The sequence below is a fragment of the Rattus norvegicus genome, chromosome 20 (genome assembly GCF_036323735.1).
Source record: "Rattus norvegicus strain BN/NHsdMcwi chromosome 20, GRCr8, whole genome shotgun sequence".
NCBI classification, from domain to species: domain Eukaryota; kingdom Metazoa; phylum Chordata; class Mammalia; order Rodentia; family Muridae; genus Rattus; species Rattus norvegicus.
In genome coordinates this window covers 35578724-35588914 of record NC_086038.1, presented here as the reverse complement: position 1 = coordinate 35588914, position 10191 = coordinate 35578724, and positions in this window count along the sequence as shown.

Genomic DNA, 10191 nt, shown 5'->3' with positions numbered 1-10191 from the left:
AGATTGATTATAATTCTTAATACTTAACACTAATGGCTATTAATAGTCAATGCTATCAGTATGATGTCAATGCATTGATCACACTCTTAGATTTTTATATATTTGTCTCAGTCCCAGCTGCACCTTTCCTGTTGTAATCTTTACTACTGATCAAAACTATATTCGATTATAATAATTACCATGACTGAAACCTATTGTATGCAAGCCTATTCTGTTTATCTTTGGTGTTTAATGAACCTTCAGAATGACTGAGTGAAAATAAACTATAGTTTTCTTATTTTAGATTTGGAAGCAGAATTGGACAATTTAACTGATGTCTGCAAAGTTGATTAGTTTGCAAGCAGCCACATGGATTTAAGTGTGATTTTATTATGACAATGATTTTGCCGTGTTCCCCGGAGTTCCTTTCTGTTAGAGATTTGCTATTTTTAAATGCCAATTAGTCTTTTTCTCCTTAGAATAGGTGATGATATTTCAAGACTGCTAGTAGATTTTTATAGTAGTAAAATCGTTCTGCATCTGAGGACAGGTGATTTAAAAATATTGAAGTTTCTGCCAAAGTTAGACATCACAGAAAGTTAAAAGCGCATATCAGAGGAGAGCTGGCGGGAACACACGAGAAAGTTTTAGCGTATTTTTTTTTTCAAGCTCAGTTTCATAGATTGTTATTTAAATCCATTTTTGTACTGGTTTGCATTCTCCTACGTTGTACTTGCAATATGCAAAATGTTCCGTTGAACATTTGAATGAGGCAAACATTGAAATATAGGATTTCTGTCCTGATGTAACACGCATTCCTAGAGGAGGGATGAAGCCAGCCAATATGGAAACTGTGGCGTAGTCGATCCTCTCACAGGGATGCAAGAGCAGAAGCAGAAATTGGGGCCATCGTCAACATGGCCCCGTACTGCATTTATTCATGTTTCTCTCATTTGTTCCACTAAAATGAGAGTTGAGGAAGGAATTGCCAAGAGTAAAATATTTTCACTTTGCATATCCCAAGCTAAGGATATGCAGCTTGAGGAATATACAGGCACACAATAAATAATTAAACACCGAGAAGGTGTTAAGTGAAATGAGAGCAAAGTCACCCACCATATCAGTTATAATTAGAAATAGATTTTGCTTCCCTTTCGCGTTGTATCCTGGTAGCGTATGTATTTTCCGTTGAATGGGCCAGAAGAAAACTCCTCTGCCATCAATCAATCAATCAATCAATAAATAAATAAATAAATGATAGAGTGTGAGTTTTACAGTGAGGAAAGGTATTGATCAATTGTTTCTCGCTCTGTGGTCCAGATAGATGACAAAGCAGAGGATAAAGGTGGCATTGCGTTAAGCCACCCACCTCCCACCACTGGGGATGGCGGCCCAGCTCTATACCACACCCTTGTTTGCCACAGGAAGTGCAGTCTGTTTCCTTGCAGAGAGCTTGCTTTGCTACAAATTTGTCTTATTTTCTGTTAAAAAAAATAACCATCCTCAAACCTAACGTCAGACAGCAAATGAGTCGGAGTGAGAGAAGCAGACGGTATTTTAGAGTTATGGGCTCCAATTCCATCCTGCTAAGTAGATTTTTTTGTGAGGTAGGGGGAAAAAAACCTACTATGGAGTGTTCAAATATGAGTCATACTTCACAGCTGATGGTAATTTCTGTAATCTCACAAGCAGAAAACAAATTGTCTTAAATACTCTTAAACTTCCTCTGTCCCCGCTGCACCTCTCAGGATGTAACCTTCTGTGAATATTAAGCTGCTCTGTGGCAATGATCGTGCTTATCTCTCCCAAGCTCTGGTGAGCACAGAACGCACTTAGCTTTTTGCTGAAGCGACTAATAAATAGACCATGTGCCTGTCTGTTTATAGAGGGCTCGTAGAGTTTATAGCGACTTTAAGGAACATTTCTTTAGGTAAAAACCACACATTTTGTTCTGAGCACTAAGATTTAAAGGGGCCGTAGGTGTGAATTGGTGAATGACTGTTGTTGCTCCAGGCACTAGGTGGCAGTAGATATCCTGGTAGTGTGAAGTCGCCTTTAAATATGAAACGAGGATTCGAATCCTGACTCTCCCTTGCCAGTTTGGAGATGGAAGTCCAATGACTCAACTCAACTCATTCAGGTGGCGGTTTCCTCATTTGTGGAACGCAGGGACATTAATACCTACCCACAAAATAGTTGTTAAGTTTTAGTGACTTGACATGGAAACCGTAGTATTTGCCTAATTGTAGTGACTATCTGAGATGGTTATTATTGATTTTCAGGTAGGTGGAATTTAGAATCACCTGGGAATAAATCTCATGTTATGCTTATAAGGTATTCTCTAGGTCAGGTTCGTTGAGACAGGGACATCAACCTTAAATGTGAGTGATAACATTCAAGTGCCTAGGGTCCCAGATAGAAAAAGCTGGTTGAGAACAATCACTCATCATTGGGTCCCGACTGTGAATGCAAGCTGACAAGCTGCCTTCTGCTCCTTCAATCAAACTTCTCTAACATGATAGACAGCAACCGTAAGCCAAGGTAAGTCCTTCCTTTCTTACTTTTTTTTAGTTACACAGCAAGGAGTCAAGTAAGTAACTAATACAGTATACAATTTGAATCCATTATAATTTATGACACCATGGTTAATATTTTTTTATAATTCTCTGATCATGAAAAAACTAAATATAACTCTTTAACAATTTTTGATATAAGAATGACAGTTTTCTAATTTTATGTTTCATAAACTATTGTTTCTTTATAACAGAAGTTTATGGTGAAACGTAGCAACTCATTGAAATTTATTAGATTTATTTTACCTTTGTAAGATTTTTAATGATTATGAGTGATGCATAATGCATGGGAAATACACTGATTTTAGGGTAGCTGTTGCTAGGTCATGAAGATTCTTTCTGTATAATATTATTTTAATCGTCATATATTTATTTAATAAATATTTATGGTGGATCTGAGTAGGTTATTTGAGGACTGTAAGAGTCTACTAAGTTCTTAAAGTAAGTTCTCCATTTTTACTTATGCTAACAATAGGCTTTCTATTTCTTACAATCACAGATTTAATAATTAGTTGTTTGCAAGCTAAAAAATTCCCTATCGGAGGGATGTCATACCCTATCAGTTAATCCAGATGTTCATTCTGTTCCATTGGTAGTTAACCGACGTTACTTGAATCATCATTTGTTTTGTACATCTCTCTAATCACCAAAAGGTTACCCCAAATTTTTACAGACTAGTGACTCTTAACTATCATGCTACATCTCTTGTGTTCTATGACCAGTAATTAGGTTAGTTTTGGATTATGATAAAACACTAAAGTTAGCTGGTGCTTTATGATTTTTTCATCCACAGTTTTAAGGTCATTTGCAATGATAACAGTTTCCTCTCCATCTTTATCCATTATCTTAACGGAGAGGATCTGCTATAATCAGAAAACTTGCAATTACACAGAACTCTGTATGTGCACTGGGTTATCTTATCTTTCAAAATTTTACTTCTACCTATCAAGGAGGATGGAAATCCAAGGATCTTGGAGACTGTCTTGCAGACAGTTCTAAATATTCCCTAGAAACCTAAAAAATCTATGGCTCATGCTGCAGGTATGTCCTGTAGGAGGTATCTTTCTCCTCCTTAAACCTGTACTATTACAGTCAGCAATACAAAATGCCTTTACGAGTAGTCCAGGCTCTCACCTTGAAAAGTTTTACCTCAAGCTTAAATAGATGCAGAGATTAGATTAAATCCAAAAGATAAGGCCAAACAAAGGAGGGAAAATAGCTAAGAATATTACTTTTATCTACATCTCCTCCTGATGGGAAATAACTGTGAGGCTAAAGTTTGTGAGACCTTTGCAGGACTCTGGTGGTGCAATGCTAGGCCCCAAACTAGACCTGTGACTTGAATAGTGCCAAAAAGAATACAATTTAAGAAACTGAATGGAACATTACTGTATGAAGCTTATAGGAAACATTTGTAGAGAGGTGTTGGGGGTATGTCACAAATAAAATTGCTATACTGTAGGCAGTGTGTCTTCAAGTCTTGATGATGAATTTAAAGCAGTTATGATTTGTATAGCAGCCAGAAACATTGGCAAATTCTCTTTGATTTTTAATTTTATTTAAAATTGGACTATACATTTTCTATATATTTTTGTACTTTACAGAGAATAGTATACTTAATTACTATCAAAATTTCTGAGAATTTCCCCCTGCATTTAGTATGTCCTGTAACTTAGATCATTTTGTTTTTCTTATTTTTTTTTTGGTTTCATCCTTTTCCCTTTTGGATCTGGTATGATTTCATGAAGACTCTGAAAAAGGCAATAGTTATGTCCTCAGAATGACAAGGGCAAGAGTGCTATCCTTGCAGTCAATGTATTTACTTAAACCCTCTTAACTCAGAATATGATTTTTCTCCATTTTTTCCTTCATGTACATTGCTTGTGTTCAAAGAATTAACTCCTTATAGAGTTCATTTCCTAAATCTTTCAACCAGGTGTCTAGATTAAGGGTCATATCTACTATTCTACTATCATGAATTCTGAGGGGGTAAGGGAGGGAGGGAGGAAAGGGGAGAGGAAAGGGGAGAGGGAGAGGGAGAGGGAGAGGGAGAGGGAGAGGGAGAGGGAGAGGGAGAGGGAGAGGGAGAGGGAAAACAAGAGGGAGAGGGAGTGAGTGAGCAGGAATTGAATTTATGGACGGGAAACCGGGAAAGGGAATAACATTTGAAATGTAAATAAAAAAATTCAATTTAAAAAATAAGGTTAAAAAAAAGAGTTCAAACTTAAGAACTTTGCATTTACCTTCTTTTAACTGGGTTTTTTTTGTCCTGAAATTTACTTTATGTAAGCTGATTTTTCAAGTTTAATACTCTTTGAGCTACTTTTTCCCATTGCTGTGTTAAAATACGGTGATAAATTAATTTTAGAGAGAAATGGTTTAATTCAGTATACAGTTCCAAAGGGACACCGTGTATCAATGTGGGGAAGGCATAGCATCAGGCAGGAGAATGTAAGGCATTGCATTTTCTGTGAGGATTGAAACATCCATTTGGCAGGAAGGGAAAAACCTCAAAATAGTTTTAGGAAATCCTTGAAACTAAACAGATTCACAAGGTTCCTTCCTAGAAGCTGAGCTACAGAGAAGACTGAGACCACACTGTCTATCCCAGAGAAACTAAACCAGCCACACTGTCTGGAGAAAGTTTAAACCAGCTGAGGCACCTGGCAGGGACACTCTTCAACTTCTGGAGCTGCCTGTAGGCTGTACAATGTGCTTCATGTTCCCAGCCTTCGTAGGCTGTCACCCATGTTGGGATGGGTCTTGGTAATGCAGATGTTCTTGAGACATTCCTGTAAGTGACCCTGATAAAAACCATTCATTTAACAAAGTTGGATGTTGATGTTATCTGTACTTTGATCTGTTCATGTATATGCATCAGGGGTAAGTAGATTGTATGGTGCATCTTCCCTGGAAAAGTTTTGTTACACAACAAATGGCAGGAGAAGGAAAGAGTCTGACTGGGCACACTAGACTCAGGAGGTAGGATATCTAGGATGGGTTAACAGTCTAAGTGTTTATCCCCAGTGATCTATTTTCTCTAACAAGCTTACAAATACAAAACGTTCCACAATATTCCAAGCAACTAGAAACCATGAGTCAAATGGGGTGGACCTGTGGGGAACATTTAATATTCTAGCCACAACACTGAGTTGTCACGTGTGTGGAATCAGGGTCAGATTCAGTGAACAGAACTGCTATAGAACTGTATAGTACAGATAATATTCCTTGATCTAGGCAACTGTAAATTAAAAATAAAGAAAAATTATAATTAGAAAAAATTTGAGGGAATCTTTGTTAATATAAAAGATTACTTTAGGTAAACTACAAAAGAATCTGCTCTTCTGTCCTAAGAATGACCATCCTACATTGACCAGAATATTGTCCTTGAATTAATTAAATTAATCACTTATACTCTCTTCACTCTATATATCTTTTCAAACAGAAAAGCTCATGACTATGTAAACAAATATTATACATAATTCAAGGCAAGATAAAGGTATGGAATAAAACAATCACTTTTTCTGATCACAGAAGGAAAGTTTAAAAGCCATCAAAAATCCACTATGTCATTAAGGCTTCAAAGATATAAGTACATCAATACATAGAAAAAAATCCTGGACTATTTGATAGTTCTCAGTGGGTGTCTATAAAATGGTGTTCTAAATGTGCTTGTCTCTTTAGATTATAATATGTGAACAGATGGTACAGGATTCACACAGTCCCACTAGTTAATAAGAAGCTCCTTTGGAGCATATTAAGATTTGTTAAAGGTTTGGAGATCTCTGTGGTGCAGGTGGAATGATTTGTGAGAGTCAAGGGGATGGAGGACACCAAGGAAACAAGGCCTTCTAAACGCAACAGGACTGATGCGCACACACTCTCAGAGCTAGGCAGCATGCACAGAACCTGAATGGGTCTGCACCAGATGGGATCCTGGTGCTAACGGGGCAGACACAGCTCCCAGCCCTCACCCAGAAGCTATGTCCTATTGACAAAAGAAAGATTAGCTTTCTCCCCAAAACACCTCAATAGGTATACAAATCACACTTAAGGGCAGGGACCATGCCTAGCAGTAGATGACCATCACAGAAAGAACTCTTCTGTTGTTGGTGGTAGTGGTCTCATAATAATTTGTCTGGTTTGTTTGTTTGTTTGTTTCTCTTACATTATCAGTCTTTTTGCTTATATCGTATGGTTTCTAGTTTTGTATTTTTATGGGATTTTAATGTGTGCACATATGCGTACTTCTGTTTCTATAAATTCTTCTTGTGTTTCTGCTTTGGTTTTGTTTGTTTTTATTCTTTTTAACTGCTAATCTAATTAGCTATCTTTTAGGAATTCTGCTGTTGTCTAAAGTTAGAAAAGTTATTAGTATGGAAATTGACATATTAGACTCATATAAAATAAATTTATAAATATAATTTTCCCAATAATAGTACTTATTTTTTATTAATACACACTGGTTATGCACATCAGTATGATTCAGATTGATTCTTTGCATGTAGCCTATGCAACTTTTTCCTAGCTTTCTAGGCATACAGAACTTGCAAGATTGACAAAATTCTTTGCTTCAAGAGAATCTTTCTTTGATTTCCATCTAACTTTAGTCCTTAAAAGATTAAATTTCATTTTTAATTACATGTATTTTTGCTTGTGTGTCGATATGGACATGTGCCTGTAGAGACCAGAAAATTAAATTGAATTCCCTTGGAATTAGAGGTATAGGTAATTCTGATCCATTGGTGCTAAGAATAGAAAATTGGTCCTCTGTAAGAATCGTGCATGCTTAATGACTGAGCTGTCTGTCTACCCCTTCACCTAATTTCTTGCTGAATCTTTCAGTAAAAACTTAATATGCCAACTATAACAAGCTGAACAATCAAATGCCACACCAGGGAAGAGCTCATCTTCCTTCCCTCTTTCCTCAGACTCCTGAAATTTTCTAAATAAACATTGCCAGGAATGTGGGCCATGCATACCTCAGTGGTACCTTCTCAATATATTCTGTATTATGAACAAGAAAGTGCTATTCAACTTATTAATTACTTACATATATTATCTTCTTCACTGTTATTATATTGACCTATTAAAATGGCTTCGAATTGAAGAAATCAGTTTCCTGATATTTCCTTGAGCAAATGGATGTACTAAGCAATGAGGTGATAAACCACAGTACATAGTTTAGTGATGTCATGTACTCAGTGAAAAGACTCATTTGGCTGGCAGTAGCAACCTACTTGGGTATGACTAGAAAAGAGGGACTTGAATATCACACAGAAGGAGACATGAGCTAAATACCTCATGTCTATTGTCCATTATTCTTGAAAAATGAAAAAGAGCTAAGAACATAATAAAACACAACCCTCTCAATCCAGAATCATCTTCATTATAAGTTACCTTTAATCAAACAAAAATGTACTCAGCTAGTGTTTGTCACTGAAGAAATAATGCTCTTCATCTGATGACTGCACACATTTACATTTCCAACAGAAAGAAAGGACAATGTGCTTAATAAATGTCAAAACAGTTCACATATGTAGCACTGAAATGTTGAGCTTGGAAAGCATCCTAGTACTTAGGTCAGCTTAAAACATGTACTATCCGACTACATGTGTATATATGTTCAAAGCACAAGCCTTTACTGTTCAAAGCCTCAGTCTGGTATATCAATTCATACTTCAAACTTTCTTCAGACAGTGAAAATTAGAAGGAACTTTACTATGAGACTTGACGCTTGCCTTCTTCCCCATGCATAATCAGTAACAGATTTCTTACTGCTATTAAAGGTGTTTACTCCCTCAATATACATATTTACAAACACATTCAGGTTTATACATATTCAGTTGTTCATATGCTTGGATTGCTGTCTCCATAGTGTTGATTCCCAGGTGTTCTTATAAGGAAATATATGCCCGAATGTAAATCAAAGTAACACACGATTTAAGCATTAAATTTCATTTCTGAATGCAAGTTTGTTTTTTTGGTATCAGCTTATTTAACAGAAACATGTAATTTACAAGATGATAATGTGCCTGAGAGTTTGTCAAGTTCAGTGAAGATTAGATGAAAGATGCATATAGGAACATAAATTTAATTGAGCTCAAAAATCTCGGGGAATCAATGTCTATACAAGACTGGAAAAAAGAATCCCAAAACACAAAAACCAAAATCATACAAAATTCACAAAAAAATGATAAAAGAGATTAAGGCGGCCCTAAAACCCATTAAGAGTCAGAACACTGATGGGTCCCAGCAATCCCACACTCATGAACAAATGCCATTCCTGTTGTTTTTACAGACCAAACTTTTCAGAATATGTAGATTAATGTTGTCTTACCATCTTAATATTTTTCTTGCTGTATTTTCTCATTTTAAATGGTAAATAGTGTCATAATGATTTCTTTTGTCTTGTTCTATCTGTGTCAAGGTTCTGTGAAGCTAAGGATGATCTCAGATCTACTATGCAGCCAAGAATGACATTGAATTCCTCTTCCTCAGGGCTCTCCTTCTCAAGTGCAGAAGCCCATGCATACACCTTGTTCCTCTCGTATCTTATAAATGTAATCTCTTCTGCCATTACTTTTCATTTCTTGCCCTTTTCTTCTTTTGAGTTCTTTGTCTCCTAACAGCCTAGTATATTGTTGCCCACTCAGTCATTCATGACAGAAGGTCTGCTGGGATCGGTTGTTTTTATTGTTTTTCTATGATTTAGGCACTATAAGAGGTTTGAGTTAAAAAATATGTTGGTGAAACTTAATTTTTACATTTACATTTGAATTTCTTTGGTGAAAGCATGTGCTATACAATGTTTAGGACATACTTAAACTAAAAGTAAGCATTCTTTACTGTTCTGAAATATGGATTTATCTATGTCTTCCACTTTACTCATGAAACAAAAACGATCCACTCTGCTGTACTCACTCATTTTTCATTATTCTTTAGCACGAGGAGTATCATGATTCTTTCTCAGCTATTTTCTGCCATGAAACTGGTCCTTAGAGAACAATGGATGTGTGTACTATGTCATCAGCCTGGAAGCATATTTTCCCGACAGTAGCACTTCTTAGTCTTTATTTTTGGCAAAGATTTGGAGTGAAACTGTTCCTCTCTGTGTAGCTGGCATAATTGTCTTACAGCTTACTATTAATGGGTCTGTAGCCTTTTGCCCTGACCCATTGTTTGTACAGACACAATTCTGTGTTTCTGGTCCCCTGTATCACTCAACCACCATCTCACAACTCCATGTTCAATGAGGAAAAGCCATTCCCTTTGTCCTTCGGTGAACTTCACATACGCCATATAATCTTTCCCCGATTCTTAAGATTTTCAATGTGGATCAGAAACTGTTTCAAATATGTTTGCAGCATGTGAACTAAGACTGCGGCTTTGATTTAGGTGGTTAAGTTGTTCCACCTCAGGGCCTTAAGTGAAACTGAGAATTAACCCAAAGATAAAAATGGCCAACTTTCAACACATCGTTAGATATTTATCTGAAACTGTAAACATTTACAGAATTACTGGGTTAAAATTTTGAACCAAGACAATATACTTAAACACAATCTACCAACTGAATATTGTCATTGGAAACAAAGTAAATTGATATTCTGGTTTGTGATTTGGTTTAATTACTATGTGC